Source organism: Canis lupus, chromosome 33 (assembly GCF_011100685.1).
Source record: "Canis lupus familiaris isolate Mischka breed German Shepherd chromosome 33, alternate assembly UU_Cfam_GSD_1.0, whole genome shotgun sequence".
In the NCBI taxonomy this organism is placed as follows: domain Eukaryota; kingdom Metazoa; phylum Chordata; class Mammalia; order Carnivora; family Canidae; genus Canis; species Canis lupus.
In genome coordinates, this window is record NC_049254.1 from 3,349,225 (window position 1) to 3,370,003 (window position 20,779).

The window sequence follows — 20,779 nt, forward strand, 5'->3', positions numbered from 1 at the left end:
ATTAACAGTAATTTCAAATAATCATTAAAAATGATCACTTTCAAAAACAACCCAAAAAACAACTAAAGTGATATCATTTTAAATTTAGAATATATACAGCTTTCCAAGTCAAACTCTTTCAGTGTCTCCAGAACAATTCCGCCTTGTGTCGCTGTGATTCTCACTGTCCTAATTTGTGAAATGCATGTAGTAGTCATTCCTACCACGTGAATGGTGAAAAGTGAATATGAAAACACGTGGAGCATTATGACCAGTGCTGGACCTAAAATAAGTCATCAATAATTGCTGGCTATTTGTAATTATTATTATTAACATACATACCTTAGAATGCTTCTTGTTTTGTGAATAAGTTACCGTGAATGGAAATTGTGCAGATAACACACACGTTAGACTTCTTTTTTTTTTATGTCTCCAGAAGGTGAATTACTAAACACTTAACATTAAATATGAAGTTGCTTCCTGAGTGGAATTCTAGAATACAAAGAATGTGTGTGAAAGATAAATGTTCTTTATTCGTCCTTTAGATTCCTTTCCTAATATCCTTTGCTAAAGGTCTTTTGCTTTTGACTAATTAATGGCTGAGATTGAGTTCAGATGTGAAAATTATATGAAGTTAATTTTAGACTCTCTTGAGTCTTCTATCTGAAATTCATTACCATCTATCTGGTCAGGAAATTCTTTTGCTTTACAGACGAGTCTCATAGTTACCTGTTGCTAAAAATATTTAGTGTCTTGGGTTATCATCCTTTCTGTGGAAACTGTTGCCTTTTCTTTTGTTAAAGGGAATCTATTGTTAACACTTCTTTTAATTTTCACTGATTCTTTTGTCAAATTACAAATTACAAGTGGAGATGAGTTGCTAATCAAGCTGCCAACCTCCAAGGAGGCTAGCAACGTATAATGAGTCATGCTAATTCTTTTCTGAACAAAATTTCAGAGAACACACTTAAAATACAAAAAAGCTGTACTTATTTCCACATCCATCATCTATTTCCTACATCAATCTTTTTTAAGGTAGGTGATTGTGAATCATAATAAAACTAAGCAGGACCTAGCCACGGCTAAGCATGTAGGTCTGATATGAAATCGGCGCTATCAAAACTGAATAAATAACACTTTTGCTCCTTACTTTCCTAAAAGATTAAAAAATGTAATATTTAGTTACACACACATCAAGTTCTTCCTTTTTGCAGGAGAGTATGTAATCAATATTACTGTGGCAACAGTGACATCAAAAACCCATGCACTCGGGCAGCCCTGGTGGCTCAGCGGTTTGGCAAAGCCTACAGCCCGGGATCGAGTCCCATGTCGGGCTCCCTGCATGGAGCCTGCTTCTCCCTCTGCCTGGGTCTCTGCCTCTCTCTCTCTCTCTCTCTCTCTGTGTATCTCTCATGAATAAATAAATAAAATCTTTAAAAAAATTAAAAAAAAAACCTATGCACTCAAAACTCACGATTTTAAAATAAAAATGTAGGGCTGGGCCACTAGGGCCCACACCGCCTCCATGGGTCTGGGGGTCTGGACTCTATCTCCTTGGGGGCCTCACGTATGCTCAGTGGTTAGCTTGTGTTTGAGCAATAAAGCCTGGCAGTTGTTTGTATGCTAAAAAAAAATAATAATAAGACAAAATAAAATAAAATAATAAATTAAATTAAAATTTAGTAGCCTCCCCTTAACCATGGTTTTGCTCTCCACAATTTTAGTTACTCACACCCGACTGCAATCCAGAAGCAACGGTCCTCCTTCCAACCTGTCAGAAGGACAGCTGGTGGCCCACCACTACGTGCCTCCGTCACTGACCTCCCTTCATCCCCTCACGCGGGCATTTTACCATCTCATGTCGTCACAACATGAAGGAGGAGTACAGTGCAATAAGGTATTTCGAGAGGAGGAGAGACCCAGCATTCACATGACTTCTATTACAGCGTACTGTTAACATTGTCCTACTTTATTATTAGTTGTTGTCTCTGTCTTCCTGGGCCTCATCTGTAAGCTAAACTTTATCTTGGGCAGGAAAGTAGAGGAAAAACCTAGTAAATTCAGGGTTTAGTATCATGTGCAGTTTTAGGCATCCATGAGGGATCTTGAGGGTCCCCCCTGCAGATGGGGGGAGGTAGTGTTGCAGCTCAAGAAAAAGCTGCCCGTGGCTCTTCTGAGCCGTCAGTGTCAACCGAAGGCAGATGAGTATGCACCGGGGTTTAAAATTCCAAGATAAATTATCAGACAAGACAAATCAAGAGGGAGAGTTAGAATAAGTCTTCAAATTAGAAAGACAGGGCTCAGAAAATGAGTGGCGATAAAACAGAAAAGGCTGAAACCAGTGTTATTAAGCCATTCTCACAAGCACCAGAAGTCAAAATAAGGGATTGAGAAGAGATTTTAGATTTACAGCCTGTAAAATTTTTAGCCTCTATCTTAGTGGACTTAGCAGGGTAAGTGGCTCAATAGTTGATTTTTAAGTTAAACTAGAGAGACAGAGCCTCAGACCTAAAAGGAGAGGCCATCGGGCTGTTAAATGGCTGATTAATGCCTGTGATGGAAACTTCTCAGCACCCAGCCTGCCAGCTGCAAGCTCATTTCGGACCATGTAACCCATGGGTTACCCCAGAGGGTGGTGACTGCGGACAATGAGTGCGTCTGCTTGACAGCAGGGGTGGCCTGGTCCAGGCACTCCTCCCCAACAAGGAATGACGGATTGATGGAATTGAGTGGGATCCGGAATCAGCATCAGTTACCAGGCTGTCGTAGCAGGGCTGGTCTTGAAAGAGCAGAAATACCAAATCCATTTTGGGAGACACTCATCTTTTCTGATAAAAACCAGTAGATCGGCCCATTTCAAGGATTGTGAAGCAAGATTTACTTCGTTTGGGTAAAAAAAAGTCTGTGATGTCCCTGTGTTCATATAAACTTAGGACTTCGGTGCTGTTTTATAAATGTCTTAAGGTTGTGCCCTATTCTTTCAAGTTGAGGCCTGGGTTGGGAGGAGGAGGCCCCGGTATTGGAAGAGCGAGGAGTGTTCCTCAGCGTCAGGCAAACGTGCATGGTCTTGTGATACAAACAGATGCTTTGGTTGCAAAATTACATACGTTATTGTCTTTTGAGCAGTTGACAAAGGGACCCGGTGAGGACGAGCTAGGACAAAGGGACCTGCAGAGAGGTGAGAGGGCAGGTTCTTTATTTCATGGCGAAGCAGAGGACATTACAAAAGAATCAAACGCCATCGCTGATGTTAATTTGGAGTAACCCCAAATGTACCGATGTTGAAGGGCTTCCGAAGTCATTTATTTCATGAGGAGCAACGAGTGACACTGAATCGAGATTCCCTCTAGTGTGGGCCGCTTGTGTGTGTGTGTGTAATCCTGTGACACTGTACGTGTTTTCGATGCCAATCTTTCTGAGAAGAGGACATGTTGAGACAGGAGATGGTGAAGAAATCCTACTAAGGCCAGAAAGGACTTTTTCAACATCTCTACTATTCAGATCAAGTGGGGTGGGGTGGAGGGTGCTGTCTTATGCATGGTAGGGTATCAGCAGCATCCATGGCCTTGAGCAGCTAGGATGCGACAGACCTTCCCAAGCAGGTGTGACAGCCAACCACGTGTCCAGGCCCTGAGCAGAGCCTGTGGGGTAGGGAACCAGCGGGCAGGCGTCATCAAGAAACAGTAAGGGAACAATGAGAATAGAAATAGGTTTGGGTCTGTTAACGTGGAAAATATGCACATAGGATGGCAGTTATGACTGTGACTCTGTGCTCCCCCGGATTTTCCCTGAGCCACTACTGGTGGAGCTGCAACACGGCATGACCACCCGGCCACACGATGGCCCAGCAATTCCAATCTTAAATATTTATCAAGAAAAATGACCATTTTCCTCAAGAATAAAGTTTACAAAAATGTCTATTGCACCTCTCATCATAATAACCAAAAACTAGAAACATGCAAGGGGTGCACCTATAGAAGAATGGGTAAATAAGCGGTGCTGTAGTTATACCATGGTTTACCCCTCAGCAATTAAAAAAAAAAAAGAGGATCTGCTAATATACACACAACACACATGAATATTAAACCACACCGTATGAAAGAAGCTTTATGCCACAGAATACGTGGTGTATGCTTTCGTTTGTGTGATATTCTGGAGCAAGCAAAAATGATAAATGGTTGAAAAAATTGAAAGTGGTTGCCTCAGAGGTGGGGATTGATGGGAAAAGAAGAACAGGGAAGCTTTCTAGGATGATAGTGATGTTGTACATCTTAACGGAGGTCAAGGTTACACCTATTAAATAGTATTGTTTTGTCATGGTATGTTCAAAATAAGAGAAAGAGGCCTGAACAAATGGTGACCTCTAGTAAAGACATACACAGTGAAGTATTTTTGCAAGACACACTATACATCGAATCATGTTGCAAAACATCAAAAAATAAATGAATTGCTGGACGAAGAGATGAATACATGGGAAAATACGTGATAAAGCAGGTATAGTAGGCTATGATAGCAAATTCTAGGTGTGGAAGGCTGGTTCCTTGACTCTTACCTGGATGTCATCAGGTGAATTAATATCTTTGAGTTTCAGTTTCCTGAAATATTAAACAGAGTCATCCTTTAAAAAGAATTATTATGAACCATTGAGGTAAAACATGTGCGCACTTAGCACATTATGGAGGGATCCTTATGTTTTCATTGTATCTAAGTCTCATCTGAGTTCTGGAGGGTATATATTCCTGCTTCCTTCTTTCTTGGGTTTGGGCTGGAATGAAAATTACTTTATTCTGACTTTCTTGTTTAAGAGTTGAGGAACAACCACGAATTTTTCTCCTAATTGTTTTGTCTCTATACTAAAATATATATTGACAATTGTTTTGTCTCTATACTAAATATATATATATATATATATTTAGTATAGATATACAGTATGTATATATACAGTAAAGTATCATTTGTTATCTTTTTCCTCCTTTTAAATTTTCTCTTAGTATTTCTAATCCCTTTTTGTCTTTCACCACTTGAAGCTCCTTCCCTTGCTCTCTTTGTCTACTGGCAAATTCCCTTCCTTGATTAATAATCGCTGCAATTGTGCTGACCAGGGAAAGTAGAGCATCTGACTTCTCCATTAAAATAATTTTAGAAGATTTAAATATTTCTTTTAAAAAACTATTGTCCAGGGGCCCCTGGGTGGCTCAGTTGATTGAATGTCTGACTCTTGGTTTCAGCTCAGGTCATGATCGTAGGGTCCTGGGATGGAGCCCTGCATCAGGGTCTGCACTCAGCTCAGAGTCTTCTGGAGATTCTTTCTCTCCCTCTTCTTCCCTCTGTTCTCTCTCTCTCTCTCTCTCAAATAAATAAATAATCTGAATAAATAAATAAACAAATAAAATATCATCTTAAAAAATAGTATAACATATCTTAATATCAGGAAAAGATACATGATTTGATAAATTTTGGGGAGTCAAACAAATAGACATATGTAAAAAAATAAATAAACTGGATTCCTACAACAGATTGTGTGTAAAAAATATTTGAAATAAAGAAAATATTTCAAGGTGAAAAATAAGTCATAAAAATATTGAAAAATATTTAGAGATATTTCTTTTATATTCTCAGTTTAGAAAAGACTTTCTAAATATGGCACACATTAAAAAACACTAAGAGGCACCTGTGTGGCTCAATCAGTTAAGGGTCCAACTGGTGATTTCGACTCAGGTCATGATCTCAGGTTTGGAGGATCAAGCCCCATGTCAGCCTCTATGCGGAACATGGAACCTGCTTGAGATTCTATCTCTCCTTCCCCCTCTGCTCCTCCTTCCCCTTTTCCTTCCCGCTATCACTCTAAAAAAAAAAAAAAAAATCAAAAGCTGAAAATAGGGCAGCCTGGGTGGCTCAGCGGTTTAGCGCCATCTTCAGTCCAGGGTGTAATCCTGGAGACCCAGGATCAAGCCCCACCTCAGGCTCCCTGTGAGGAGCCTGCTTCTCCCTCTGCCTGTATCTCTCTGCCTCTCTCTCTCTGTGTCTTTCATGAATGAATAAATAAAAGCTTTTTAAAAAGCTGAAAATAGGACTTCATAAAATCATAAGATATTTTAGAAAACAAAATTCTTGGAACTTATACTATAGATATACCAGCATATGTGCAAAATTAAATATATATATAAGGAAATTAATTGCTGCATTGCTTTAAATATCAAGTGTTTAGAAACTAAATAAGTACTTATTAATAAATATTAGCTAAATAGATAATTATAAAATTAAAAAATATAATTATAATTCAAAATATAATTTCATAAACTAGAATGCCGTACAGCTCTTGAAAAACAATGTAACTATATAAAGAGTATTTTTTAAAATTTTATTTATTTATTAGAGAGTAAAAGAGAGCACCCACCAGTTGGGGGGAGGGGCAGAGGGAGAAGGAGAAGCAGACCTCCTGCTCAGTACAGAGTCCAACTTGGGCTCTATCTTGAAGCCCTGAGAGCATGACCTGAATGGAAGGCAGACACCCAACCAACTGAGCCACCCAGGTGCCCTGAGAACCCATTGAAATTATTTCCAAAATATTTCAAGTAAGAAAAAAAAAAAAAAAAGATGGAAAATGTTATATTTTAAGCCACTATCTGTGTAATTATGTGTTTCCATGGATAGCAGAGCTTCTTATTTCAGGGCCATGTGATTCATATGAATAGTGGACAGGCATTGCATGGTGCTAAGGTTGTCCTGCCATATGCCCCTATCCTGACATATGGGATAGAGTCTCTCTGGAAGGATATTCAGCAAGTCTTACTAGAGGTTGTCTCTGGGAGGAGAACTATGTAGCTTGGGGAAGGAATGGGAGGCAGATTTATTTTTCATAAACACTTTTTAGAGATTTTTTTTTTTTTTCAGAGAGAGGTGGGGGTAGAGGGAAAGAGAGAATCTTAAGCAGACTCCACGCCCAGCATGGAGTCTGACACAGGGCTGTATCTCACCACCTTGAGATCATGACCTAAGCCAAAATCACCAGTTGGAACCTTAACGGACTGAGCCACCCAGGCGTCCCTAAAGATTTTTAGTTGTATGGGCTATGTGTACCAATACCTATTCACAAAGTGAACAAAAATAAATTTAAAGAATGAATAATAAAGCATTGGTATGCAGAGTAACCTATTAGATAAGATCTGAGTTTCTGCTTTAGGTAAAACTTCACTATTAAATTCCTTTTAGTCAGCTCTATTTGACACTAGAGGACCTTATTTTTCCCTTGAACACAAACATGTTGTTTGGGTCTTACTTCTGAGAATAAAGTGCTACTTAAATCTAGAATGTCACTTCAGGGGTCACCATATTAGGTAAGCAATATTTCCTTCAAGTTATATGAACAATCATTTATAGTATTTGTAGTTTAATTTTAGGAAAAACATCTAGGAGAATTGCTAGTGACCTCCATATGGGTCTTGCTACAGATGTAATTTCCTTTACTTTACTGCTGACCTGAGAATCTAGATTCTTTTTTAAAGCCTTGATATATTTTCTTCAAAAAATGCTATGAGCTGTATCTGCAGTCTAGGTTTTAAAGGTTGGTAGAAAAATGAGTTGTTAATAATTTGAAACAAACTGACTTCCTTAGCACAACACACACTATAACCCAAGGTTAATGGCCTGCTCTATTACCTGTTGGTGCTTTAACTCTTCTGTTCATATGAATACATTTCCTTAAAAATTGGCATTTTCAATGATTGAAAATAATGCTATTTTTCTTTCCCTTTTTACTGAATAATGTTTGTTTCTTCAGCTTTGCTAATAACAAACTCTACAGTGAAAAAAACCTCTCCAATAACCTACAATCAACTCTGTGACTTAGAGACTTGTTCCTATGCCATCATTCCAGAGGATGTCCTCCTGTGTCAGTCTGGGCAGGAACATCCAGCAGTGATGGATTCAACAGGGCCAACGTCAAAGGGCAGGAGTCAGACATTAAGGGACATTCTGTATTAAAAAAGCATTTATTTAGAGGATTAAGAAATTCAATGCAATATCAAATAATAAAATGAAAATCTGCCAAATACCAATGCAAACATAATAAAGAAAAAAAAAGAATGATCAACTACAAATCATATTTTTAACTAAAAATTATATGCAATAAAACTGATATTAGATCATGCAAAAACGTATCACAAAGAAGGTTATTATATAAACAGGAGTTTTCATTTTCTGAAATCATATTTTCAAGGGTATTTTGATCTCTTTTATTTTTTTAAAGATTTTATTTATTCATAAGAGACATAGAGAGAGGCAGAGACACAGGGAGAGGGACAAGCAGGCTCCCCATGGGGAGCCCCCTTGCAGAACTTGATCCCAGGACCCTGGGATCACAAACTAAGCTGAAGGCAGATGCTCAACACTGAGCCACCCAGGTGCCTCTTGATCTCTTTAAACTTGAAAAAAATTTACATTTCTAAGTGGAACTTAGAACTTAATGGTATTTTATCCTAAAATTTTAATTTTTAATTTCTTTATATAATATCTAATTTTAATATAAACTTGAATTAAAGGTCATTTATTCCTAATCCATATAAGAGAATTGTCTTACTTAATACATGTAAGAGACCATGTAATAATGTCTTTTATCTACCTATCAATATACCAAAATTTTCAGGTATCCATACATTCAGTTACTAACGAATGGTGTGGTTGTGTGTGTGTGTGTGTGTGTGTTATATGAGGTATTTATAAAGGAATACCAATGTGTTAGGTAGGAAATATAGGAAAAAACAAGACAAGAGATTTGGTTATTCATAGCCTATATCCATTTTACTTTTGAGTTTGCATGGGGTGCAGAAATTTCTTGACCATGGTAAGTATAATTCTCTTGGAGATTATGGATGTTAAGAACATCTTATTCTGGCTTGTTACTAATCCCTATGGGACTTACATAAGAAGATTTTAGATGTGATGATAGAAAATAATTACGGAAAATATTTTTATCACTCGATAAACTAGTTATAATATGGTATTTGCCTGCAATGCAATACTACATGGTATCATGAAATAATTAATTGGATGTACACAAAGCAGCATGAATAGATTTAGCAAGTGTAGCTCTGTATATCAAAAATAAATGGAGAGATGTTGAGAGTGTGAATAAAATGAAAAATACTAAAATAAAGCAATAGAATGTTCTTGCCTTATACCGGCTGATAATGCTTTCATGACATGTCTCAAGAGATAAAGACAATAAGTTGTTGTAAAACTGGCCTCCTGAAAAATGAAATATACATGGAATGTGGCTCATTTGGAGTTTATACTTTTTTTTTAAGATTTTATTTATTTATGATAGTCACAGAGAGAGAGAGAGAGAGAGAGAGAGAGAGAGGCAGAGACCAGGCAGAGGGAGAAGCAGGCTCCACACAAGGATCCCGATGTAGGACTCAGTTCCCGGGACTCCAGGATCACACCCTGGGCCAAAGGCAGGTGCTAAACTACTGAGCCACCCAGGAATCCCCTGGAGTTTATAATTTAATAGAATTAGTAAGAGATTCATATGACCAACTACCAGCATTAGGTAGAAAATGATGAGTACGTATTGAAACACATGGGTGTTCCTTTATATATTCTGTTGACAAAGCCTGTTGAGTGTCCCTCATGGTCTAAGATTCAGTGGAGAGCAGATTGATCAAGGCTGCTGCTATATTGAGATACTGAAGAAACAAATAATGGAATACTATACCATGTAGAGACACCACCCTAAATAGAGGATGAAAATAGCATGAGAGGCAGGGTGACTGAGTAGTTTCTTTAGATTGGGTAGTTAGGGAAGGTCTTCTCCAAAGAGATGACTTTAAGCTGAGATGCCCGTGACTAGAACCAGCCATACGGATCTGGGGAAAATAAGTCCAGGCAGAGTGGGTAGAGAGGATCTCAGCCCATTTGAAAACCTGAAGCCTAATGGACCAAGAAGAGGAAAAGCCAGTAAGAGTTTTGAGATACACCGAGGGAGTAGACACTTAGGTTTTATTTTCCAAACTAGAGGTTTTTTGTTTTTTTTTTTTTCTCTTTCTCTCTCTCTCTCCTGTGTTTCTCATGAATAAGTAAATAGAATCTTAAAAAAAAAAAAAAAATTAAGCATCCCCAGGTAGCAGGTAGTGAAGAAGTAAGGATATTGTATTTGCATTCTGGACAACTGGATTCCAGTCAGGGTTGTCATTATTTCACTGTGTGACCATCAGCACGTACTTCACCTTTCTGAGCCTCGGGTATGTCGTCCCCACGATAGTGTGCTCTGGGAGAGGCCCTTTCAAGGCCACGTAAGCTTGACTGTGCGGAGGGAGGTAAGAAAGAGACCAACTCAGAATTCTAGGCTCCTGCCCAGTTCCAACTAAGCAGTTACACTTGTACTGGTTTTATATATTTAAATTAATGGAAGTTTTCATCCAAATAAAAAATGTGACAGGGATCCCTGGGTGGCGCAGCGGTTTGGCGCCTGCCTTTGGCCCAGGGCGCGATCCTGGAGACCCGGGATCGAATCCCACGTCGGGCTCCCGGTGCATGGAGCCTGCTTCTCCCTCTGCCTGTGTCTCTGCCTCTCTGTCTCTCTCTGTGATTATCATAAATAAATAAAAATTAAAAAAAATGTGACAGCATCAAATAATTTCTAAATCCCTTTGAACTATAGCATTCTACGATCCTATAATGTTCCAGTGGGTATGTCACAACTGAGAGAGGAGAATATGTCCCAGTGGTTTCCACCACCAGGGACAGATACATAGTAACTGTCCAGAAACAGAAAAACTAAAATACAATGTATATAAAACACCCATATTGTTGGATTTTTATACAAGAACAACATTATATTCACAAAATAACTTTTTTTTTCCATCTGGGAGGGTTTTTTGTCCATGCCTAATGTTATGTTTACTGGCTTAAAATATTGTTTGAATTTAAAATATAAAATTTTCTCAGACCTCCACAGAATGTGAACTTCACAAGCATTAGGTATTTTTATTTCAAAAATCACCTGATTAACTTTATTATAAAAGAATACATCTAATTTCATATAAGCTAAATGTCTTTTAATGAACAGTAAAACATATATGCTTCTGGTATGCAAATTTAGGAAATTATAAGGACTGTTAAGTATATTTACTTTAAATTTTAAGATCTTTTTATTTTGCATAAACTGAATATGTAAAAGGTGATAATCAGGTAAACAACAGAATATAGACTCGGTAAAAACTCCAGCCAGATTTTGGGTCCAGCTGCTACTTTTAAATTTTTTATGATGCAGTATAACATACAACCATCTAAATTCACACTTCAGATTAAAAAAAAAAAAACAAGTTTGAGAAGTTTCAAGAGAATAAGTGTTTCTAGCAAATCATAAAATATCAAGGCTCTCACCAAATAACTCTAGAACCAGAGAACAAGAACACTCACAGAATATTACATGGGCCACTTAAGTGTTGGTATTGCTTTTTGGCTTTTATTAAAGAAAACAAAAAGTATTGGGGGCATTTTAAACTTGCCTTCCACATTTAACCATACTTATTTAAATCGTATTCAAGGACTTCACTGAAAGGTAAAAATGATTAAAGAAAAGGTGCTTTATATACTTAAGAGAGAAAATGTTGAATTTCAACCTCATCACACTAATACCAGAAGCATTAAAAAACTTCTCTTCCATTGGATCTGTCACTTACCATGATTTTACCATTTTATTGAGTACGTAATGCATTCAAGATACTAGCCTAAGGGATCTGTATACATTATCTCCTTTCATACTCAAAACAATCATGTGTTCAATAATTTTATATATCTAAATGTACCTTCTATTTTAGGCTTCAAGCATCATTATGTCAGGCATTTCCAGTAAGAAAACTTTCACATATTATCTGTTTTTTTTTCAGTGACCAAAAATATGCAAATATCATAAATAAACCAATTTTAATGTATGGAAGACTCCTATAGCAAAAGTAGTTTTAGATTTTAAGCTTATTACATTTTCACATACCTAATTTCATATAATAATCACAAAGACCTGGAAATGAAGGCAATACCACTATATATTATTTTTTATATAAATAAACTTAATTCATGGCACACCCAGCTTCACACTAATAATGGCAGGTAGCTCTTGAAGAATTCCTCTGTCTCCATCTTTAGTGTTAGTTTCGCCATCATACATTTGCAAATTGCAGTAGAAATGTCTGTATTTCAGACCTTATTCAAGGATATATTCTTGGAAAATGATTTATATTTATCATATGTCCATTTATTTTTGGAAATACTTCCTTTTTTGTGTTATTCTATCACTTGAGATAAGTCTTAACAAAGTACAAATGCAAGATACTAAAACAAAAACATAAACAAAAACAAACAGACAAACAAAAACCCAAGCAAACTGCTACTCTGGTAAAGTCTACCACATCTCTTGGAAAAATAAAATAAAATAATAGATACCTGTAGTGAAATTTCCAAACACATGGAAGGGATGTGAATATGCAGACTAGTAAAATAATGTAATCATTTTTTCATTTTTGTAGCTGCTATTAGTGACTTCTCAAGTCGAATCTCTCAATTATGATTATACTTTATGTTATGCTGTTATTACAATTCTTATATGTTATGTTATTATTTATTACATGTTATAACACATTAAATATACAGTAATATATATTTTAAACAAGCTGATGTCAAAGACATGGAGTCTGAAACTTTAGAATTTTTAGAATTATTATTTGTGCTTTATTTTTAAAATAATTTTTGAACATTAAAAAATTACTTGACATATTTTTGAAAATATCGAGAATATTGAATCAAAATACTTTTAATTATCTGAATCTTAAGCATAGAATCAGGATGTTATTCATAAAAAACATAAAACACTAGTTGAATTAATGCAATTCTTTAAAATTTATGAATACTACACCTTAGTCAGTTTTAGACTGAGTTCATAGAATCAATCTATAACACACAGGGAGAATTGCAGTTGTTAATTTTAGTAATTCTAATCACTGAGTTATATATGAAATAGTGATTCATTAGGCTATAAGATTTTATTTGCATATTCAGTCAATATATTCACTACCAAATATGTTGTTATATACACTAATATATATACATATATTGTTTTTATTTTTTTTTAATTTTTATTTATTTATGATAGGCACACAGTGAGAGAGAGAGAGGCAGAGACACAGGCAGAGGGAGAAGCAGGCTCCATGCACCGGGAGCCCAACGTGGGATTCGATCCCCAGTCTCCAGGATCGCGCCCTGGGCCAAAGGCAGGCGCTAAACCGCTGCGCCACCCAGGGATCCCCTTGTTTTTCTTTTTTAAGTAAACTCTACACTCAACATGGGGCTTGAGTTCATGACTCCAAGAAGAAAAGTCCCATGCTCTACTGACTGAGCCAGTCAGGTATCCCCAAAAATATATTTTAAATGCCAAAAGAAATGTCCTAAAGTTTTATCACCTTAAAAAAAATATTCTTTTGGGAGATAGATTATCAGGTTCTTCTCCATGACTCTACCACAGATATCAACTATACAGCCATTGACTATACTCTTAATGTGTGGACATTTATTTCTTCTCTAGAATGGAAGATTATATAAAATTATTTTAAATGTTGTACATTATTCTATAATTCCAAGAAGCAATCCTTTATGGAGTTCCACATGAAAGTCAAATTGACATTAACAACTCACTACAGAATGATTAGTTTTCATAAAGCATGCCAAAACTTTGAATATTTTATCATTTACTAATCTAGATGTTCAATTACCCTGTCTTTTCTGGGAAATTACCAGAAACTATTGTCCTTACTAAAAGTTCATTTCATAATTTTATTGATATGTCATGAAAAAAATTGCCAAAGTCTCTGCTAAACTTCATAAACTTGATAAACAGATATTTAATATTATTATTTTCTGACATTCATAGTTTAAAAAGTTTCTGGTAGAAGCAATCATTTTTATTCGTCAGAATAAAAAATATTGTAACAGTTTTAGTAAGTATAAAAATGTTTCAGTGAATCTGTAAAATGAAATTCAGAAAGTGCTATTTATTTCCAATTTTATGAAGTCTTCCTCTGTGCTTCACAGTGAGTGAGAACCTAACTTGGAAATTTACACTGTCAAAATATGTGATGATTTTAAAGTGTCTGCACTTCAAGTAATTTCTTATTTTTTAACTTATAAATAATATCTATAAAAATTTAGGGCTTCAAAATAGTTTTCTTAATTTCATACAAAAGTTTCAAATGCTTTATCAATTAAAATAAATACTTAAAAAATACTGAGAAAGCATCCCTCATGAAACAGGATTGAGGTAGGAAAAAGAGTAAGGACTGAGGGAGGAAAAAGAGTAAGAACCACAAGAACGTATGAAATTAGTGCAGATGTTTCTCCCCTATAAAACAAAAGCCTTCACTGATAATGAAAATAGACAAAGACATGAAAAGAAAAGAATTCCATAGATAAATATCCTTCGTGAAAATAGAAAGCTCATCAACAAAATATTAGCACATGGAATCCAGAAATATAGAAAAAGAGTAATGTATCACCACAAATTGGGTGAACCAAGGCTGTTTGAACATTTAAATTGTTTCCACAATTAAATTAATTCATCATAAGAATCTAAAGAAGAAAAACAATTTTCTCATAGACGAAGGACAAAATTTGTCATCTACTCATGACAATATGAAAGCGAACCGCAAAAACAAACAGGATGCTAAATAGTCTCTCTCCATAATTTGGTATGAGATAAAGATGTTTTTTTCTTAACATTCCATTCAGCATCATACTGGAAGTCCCAAAACAAGGCAAAACAAACAAAACAGGAAAGAAAGAAATGAAAAAGGACAAGAATAGGAGGGAAAAAATACAACTATCTCACTGTCTCTATTTACAGATGATATCATTGTCTATATTTTAAAAATTCAACAAAAATACCAAAAGAAAGCTCTTAAATCTAATAAATGGCTTTAAGCAGATGGCAGGAAATAATATCAATACAAAAATATCAATTGTATTTCCATGATATAGAAATAAACAGTGCCAATTGTAATAGCAGCAGCAAAAAAGGTGAAAATCTTAAATGTAAATTTAAAAATATTGCAGGTTCTTTACATCGAAAATTATACAGTGCTCATGAAGGAAATCCTAGATAAAAGGGAAGCTAAACAAATGGAGAGTTACACCTTGTTCATGAATTGAAAGGCTCAGAATTATTAAGATATCAGTCCCCTCATTTGATCTATAGATTTATTATACTCCCAAACAAAATCCCAGCAGATATTTTGTAGCTATTGATAAGTTCTTCCTAAAATTTATACGGAAAGGCAAAGATACCAGAGTAGTAAAATAAAAGAATATATTTGGAGGACTTGTGCTGCCTTTTTTGTTGACTTAATCAAAAGCTACATTAAGACATTATAGTATTAGTGAGCAGATAAAAGCGTAGATCAATGGAGTATAAGAAAGGATCCAGGGACAGAGCATACAAATATGGTCTTGAGATTTTGGCAAAGCCATAATGTTAGGAGCATTTGGACATCCACATGCAAAAAGTAATATTAAAAACTCTTGACTTGTATCCTATACCCAGACAAAAACTTACTTAAAATAAATCAGTCTTTTTAAAAAATATTTTATTTATTTATCATGAGAGACACACACAGAGAGAGGCAGAGACACAGGCAGAGGGAGAAGCAGGCTCCCTGTGGGGAGCTGGATGCAGGACTCCATCCCAGAACCCCAATATCATGACCTGAACCAAAGGCAGATGCTCAGCCACTGAGCCACCCAGGTGCCCCCAAGTGCATCAGTCTTAAATGTAAAACTTAGAAATGCGAAACCTCTACCTAGAAATGTAATAGAAAATGTTTATTATAATGTGTTAAGGAAGAGACCTTTAAGATTTTATTTATTTATTTATTTATTTATTTATTTATTTATTTATTGGGGGGGGGAGCGAGCGTGGGTGCACAAGCAGAGAGAAGGGTAGAGGGAGAGAAGGAGGCAGACTCCCTGCTGAGTGGGGAGCCAATTGCGAGACTCGATCCTGGGACCCTGAGATCATGCCTGAGCTGAAGTCAGACACTTGACCATCTGAGCCACCCAAGAGCCCCATGGACCGAGTTCTTAGATGGGACACCAAAGCACAAAGATATTTGCAAATCACATAGTTGACGAATGAGTTTTATTCATAACAAAGAAATCTCAAAACTCAACCGTAGACAAACAAATGTATAATTAAAAATGAGAAAACATTTGGGTAAACAGTGAAGCTGTATGGTAAATAAGCACATAAAGACACCCATTGAATTAGCTTTTAGGGAAATGTCATTAAAACAACAAAGCTATGGGCAGCCCAGGCGGCTCAGAGGTCTAGCGCCGCCTTCGGCCCAGGGCGTGACCCTGGAGACCCGGGATCGAGTCCCGCGTCGGGCTCCCTGCACGGAGCCTGCTTCTCCCTCTGCCTGGGTCTCTGCCTCTCTCTCTCTCTCTCTCTCTCTCTCTCTCTCTATCATGAAATAAATAAACAAACGAATAAATGAATAAATAAACAGAACCGCGACAATCCGCGTCCTCGGCCCTTGCCGTTACCCACGGAACCATGGCCCCGTGGGAAGAGCATATGACCCTTGTTCTCACCAAAATTACCCAAACTCTGACACGGAGTAACGACCCTGGTCCGGGCCGCCGAGCGGTGAGAACGACCACGGGGGGGGGGGGGGGGGGGGGGGGCTCGGTCCTCGGGCGGGGGCGGCCGGGGGAGCAGCGGGGCTCCCCGCGCAAAGGGGAGCGGAGAAGGGGGCCGCTGGGTACACCCGCCGCCTCCTCTTGCCCGGGGCGGGATTGGACCCGGAGGGTATGACCCGATTCCCAGGTGGGGCCGGGCCGGGCCGGGTTCCCTCCGCGGGGTCCCCACGGAGGCCCCCGCCGGGGAGGAGGGAGCACGCCCAGGGGTGTCCCCGGCCGGGAGGTGGCCTTCCAGGCGGGGTCCAAGAACCCAAGAACGTGCGACGGGGACTCCTGTGCGGGAGGGACTGCCCCTCGGCGCAGCCTGCAGGGTATGGGGCCGAGGAGGCTGCGGACGGACAGAAGGACGGAGTCCGGGCCTCAGGGTCCCCACACCGACGCTCAACCCCGCCCGCCGCCCAGTTCCTCGGGGCGAGAGCTGGACTCCGCAGCTGCTGTGCCGAATCCCTCGCTGGCAGTGGGGGTGGGGGGGAATGGGGGGAGGGATGGGGGGAGGGATGGGGAGGGGAGAGGGACGGGGGAGGGGGGAGGGATGGGGGAGGGATGGGGAGGGGGGAGGGATGGTGGGAGGGATGGTGGGATGGGGGGATGGGGAGAGGAGAGGGACCGGGGAGGGATAGCGGAGGAGGGGAGGCATGGGGGAGGAGGGGGAGGGATGGGGAGGAGGGGGAGGGGGATGGGGGAGGGATGGGGGAGGGGGAGGGATGGGGGAGGGGGGAGGGATGGGGAGGGGGGGAGGGATGGGGGAGGGATGGGGAGGGGGAGGGATGGTGGGAGGAGGGGGAGGGATGTGGAGGGAGGGGGGAGGAGGGGGAGGGATGTGGAGGGAGGGGGGAGGAGGGGAGGAATGGGGAGAGGAGGGGGAGGGATGGGGGAGGAGGGGGAGGGGGGAGGAATGGGGAGAGGAGGGGGAGGGAGGGGGAGGAGGGGGGAGGGATGGAGGGAGTGGGGGAAGGATGGGGGGGTGCCCGCCCGCCGGGGTGCTCCTCGTCCCCGAGAACAGTCAAGCGTCAGGAGAGGCCTTTGGGAGCACTACTCCCAGCCCCGGGGGCGGGTCAGGCCGAGGGACCCCTGTCCATGTACCGAGGCCCCCTGCCCCCCCCCCCCCCCCCACCCAGGGCACCTACTGTTGCCACGTGCCTCTCGGTTTCTCAGGAACTAGCCGGGTGGGAACGCGCCCCGCAGGTGAGGCCTGCACCGAATCCAGATCCCATCATTGTCCATCATTGTCCGACGGGACTACCTGAGGCTGTTCCTGTCGTTCGAGGCATCTGCAACCTGATGCCCCTCCTGAAACAGCCACACGGGCTACTTGAAAAGCCGGACTCTCTGGTGAGCGCTGCTGTATCACGGAGAAAACCAAGTACTTAATAAAAAGGAAATAAAATGCAGGAAAATAATACGCCGCGTGCTAGTAGTATTACCCCAATAGAGCCTCGGGTAGTGCACACAAAGCAAACATGCTGCTGGCCTAACCTGCTACATTGAACGTGGGTTTTTTTGTTTTTCTGTTTTCACAGAAAAATGTAACACCGTCAAGTAGTAAATATTTCTCTCAGTGACTCTCCCCCTTTGTACTCTTCTCCTCTCCAATCCCTTTAATTCGTTCTCTCAATTACTCCAAAGGCTGGAGACTCTCCCCCGGAGCATCTCACCTGTAATCCCCCCTCTGTCTTCTGCGAAGCACCTCAAGCTCTGGTCATTTCAGCCTCTCTCACTTTCTCTCAAAATAATTGCCCCTATAGATCTTTTAACCTGGACCCAAACTTAACTATAGTTTCCTATCAATGGCTCAGATTCATTAACAATTTACCTATGTCTCAATGGCTGCCCTCATTTTTTTTTTCCCTTTTCAAGGGAAAGTTACATGGGGAGACAGTTTAAGTCAACACCAGGATGCATACTGATTGCACCTACACTAGAAAAGGTTTTTCTTCCCCCCCTTCAATGGGATGGGCCTTTTTTTAGAGTTTTATCCTTGTAAGAAAAGCACATTCACATCCTAATAACACATTCCTAACACTAAAAAATAAATAGCGCATTTGAAAAATTACTGTTAACCTCCATGGAGCCCTGGCTTCCAGAGACCAAGGTAAGGATTTCTATACCTAGATAAAATAGAACCTTTGGAAGTAAACTTTCTTTGGTCTTCCCGACAGAAGTTGTATTGTGACTTGGAGCCTGGTACCTGCAAAAGTTAGGCTCTGATCCTCCCATGGAAACTGAGAGATAAGAACATTCTTTTCCTTGATTACAATTCAAAGAGGTGGCTCCCACGTCCTTGAGGGGACAAGCCTGGGCTGTAAAATGGGCAAGAAGCTTTTTAAAAAGATTCGCATCTCCAGGAGGCAATGAGAAAATTTATAATTACAAGTTTTCTGAAGTTTGTGCTCTAAAGAAAAGTCAGTTCAGGGGTGTAGAGGCAGGAAGAGGCCTGTCCAATATTTTGCCAAGCTGAGAGGGACATTTATGCTTCTTGGTTTGGAATTCTCACTTTCTTTACATATTTCTACTCAAATATTACTTCGTTATGTCACTTTCTTTCTTTCTTTTTTTTTTTTTTTTAAGATTTTATTTATTTATCCATGAGAGAAACAGAGAGAGAGGCAGAGACATAGGTAGAGGGAGAGGAAGGCTCCTCAAGTGGAGGCTGCCCTACATATCTTCGCAACATCTTTGTTCTGTTTTCATACATAAAAGAGAATTGAATAATAAGACATTTGGTGGTTAAATTGTTACTTCCCCTCCCTTGTCATTGGAAATGACCAGTTAGATTTTGGTACTTTGTTGAGAATTAGCCTGGGTATTTGTAAATCTTTTCACCTTTCCCCAATTCAGCTTCTTTATCTCAGGAAAATGTCTTTAAGCCTTTGATTTTTCCTTGTGTTACATTTGTTGTTTTATTTTTCTTTTGTCTTTTTATTCAAGCATAGTTAACATACAGTGTGATATTAGCTTCAGGTGTACAGAACACATGTTTCAGCCATTCTATGCATGTCGCAGAGCTCCTGAGGGTGAGTGTACCTTCCATCCCCATCACCTACTTTACCCACCCCCACACTCGCCTCCCTCTGGAAATCACCGGTTGGTTCTCTGTGTTTAAGGTTGGTTTTTTGTTTATTTTTCTCTTTCCCCTCTTGGTTTATTTGTTTGTTTTGTTTCTTAGATTCCACATGGATTGAAATCATATGGTATTTGTCTTTCTCAGACTTACTTCACTTAGCAGTCCATCCTTATTGTTGTAAATGGCAAGATTTCATTCCTTTTTTATGCCTGAGTAATTACATATATATATATGAAATATATATATATATATTCACATCTTCTTCATCCATTCATCCCTTGACACCTGGGCTGTTTCTGTGTGTTAGCTATTGTAAATAATGCTGCAATAAACACAGGAGGGCATACATCTTCTTGAAGGGGTGTTTTTATTTTATTTTATTTTATTATTTTTATTTTATTTTATTTTATTTTATTTTATTTTATTTTATTTTATTATTTCTTTGGATAAATACCAAGTAATGGAATTACTGGATCATATGGCAATTCTATTTTTTGGAAAAATATGGAACATGCCATGAATTTCCTTGTACAAAGATCATGCTAATGTTCTCTGCATTGTTCCAATCTTAGAATATGTGCTGCTGAAGCAAGCACTGTTGTTTTAATTTTTAAATTCTTTACCCCCAAAAAATGTTTGAGCTGCATTGCTTCCCTACACATTGGTCACATGCTGTCTCAGCTTTCATCTTTAATCCCCTTTCTTCTGCACCCTGGGAGAATTTCGCCTACCATCAGTGATTTAATTTTCCATAATAGTAATTCTCCTTATTACTATATCCATTTTTTAAAAAATCTGTTAGTACATTATTGAGTTAATTTTTTCCTTTACACTACTTTTTAAAATTTTCACTGTATTCTTTTCAATGTAAACTGTCCCTCCTCACCCTTCTGCCAAGGCATTATATATAACTTCCTAATTAAATCTTTGTACTAACAGGTTCCCTTCTCTTTTCATTATTTTTATAAAATACGTTATTCTATTAAAAAT

At 38.9% G+C, this 20,779-nt stretch overlaps 1 pseudogene; it reads right to left on the minus strand.

Annotated features, from left to right (window-relative positions):
* Positions 1 to 20,287: 20,287 nt before the first annotated feature.
* LOC119867395 lies at positions 20,288 to 20,385 on the minus strand (annotated as a pseudogene).
* Positions 20,386 to 20,779: the final 394 nt, after the last annotated feature.